This window comes from Rhagoletis pomonella, unplaced genomic scaffold, assembly GCF_013731165.1.
Source record: "Rhagoletis pomonella isolate Grant_MI unplaced genomic scaffold, Rhpom_1.0 Rhpom_scaffold_00008, whole genome shotgun sequence".
NCBI classification, from domain to species: domain Eukaryota; kingdom Metazoa; phylum Arthropoda; class Insecta; order Diptera; family Tephritidae; genus Rhagoletis; species Rhagoletis pomonella.
This window is the reverse complement of record NW_023458562.1, coordinates 46,360,183-46,361,191: the sequence shown is the minus strand read 5'-3', so window position 1 is coordinate 46,361,191 and position 1,009 is coordinate 46,360,183. Positions and strand designations below refer to the sequence as shown.

Sequence of the window (1,009 nt, the reverse complement as noted above, 5' to 3'; positions counted from 1 at the left end):
TGGAGAGTCATTCGGCTTCCATGGCAAAACTGTCCTTGACGAAAGGGACAGTAATTATTAATATTTGGCAATTCATATTGATTTATTACATTCAATTCAATACAATCAAAACGAATATTCATGTACCGTTTTTAATTTGAATAATAATAATATTATCACGTACATGTACTACGTTTAAGTTTAGCGGCTTGGGCTCCGACACAGCCGCAGGTAAGTAATATTTTGCAATTAAAGAGTGGCTAACTTCCCGGTGCCAAGGTTATGCTCTACATTGGTGCGTCGAGAGAGGAATCCTGTAACATGAGCTTCTGAAAAGTGGTCAGACGATCGATGGAGGTCTCTTATACACAACAGCTGATGTGATTGAAGCGAGTGATTGCAGGAAAAAGTCCAGGCATGAGTCATTCATCTTCTGCCATGGTAATTCTCGTCAAAACTGTGGTCAGAACTTATCGCGATGATACCGGACGGGATGTGCTAACCCACCCAGCTTATAGCCCAAACCTTGGACCATCAAACGACCAATTGTTCCGCTCGATGAAGAACGCCCCAACGGGAATACGGTTCACTTAAATTGAATGTATCAAACATTGGCTTGATCTCCAAAGACGAGCAGTTTTATTGGCGCGGTATCAATACATTGGCCGAGAAATGGGAAAAGTCATAGCTAACGATGGGCAATACTTCCAATAAAATACATTGTACCAATCGATAAAAATCCCTTAAATCGTATGTAACCAATATAAATATACATAAGTATATGGTTTTCTAAAAAAATTATTTTTATCATAAAATGAATACCACTTCGAGTCTCGAAATTTATTGTTCATCGTTTATCACATACGGCTGTATATTAAAGTTTTACACTATGTACAAAAGTTTTTATATGTATGTATACGAGTTTCATTCTATAATTTTAATATCAATTTATATGTTATCCATTAAATACGCCATCATAATAAACTTTAATAAGACGATACCTCCGTCCGTTGTCCGTCCCTAATTCGCA

General features: G+C 37.1%; 1 protein-coding gene across 1 annotated transcript in view; it reads right to left on the bottom strand.

Annotated features, from left to right (window-relative positions):
- The window catches only part of LOC118745320 (cytochrome P450 6g1-like), a 19,441-nt gene that overhangs the window by 1,944 nt on the left and 16,488 nt on the right, over nucleotides 1-1,009 (bottom strand). The gene's annotated exons all lie outside the window — the stretch shown is intronic.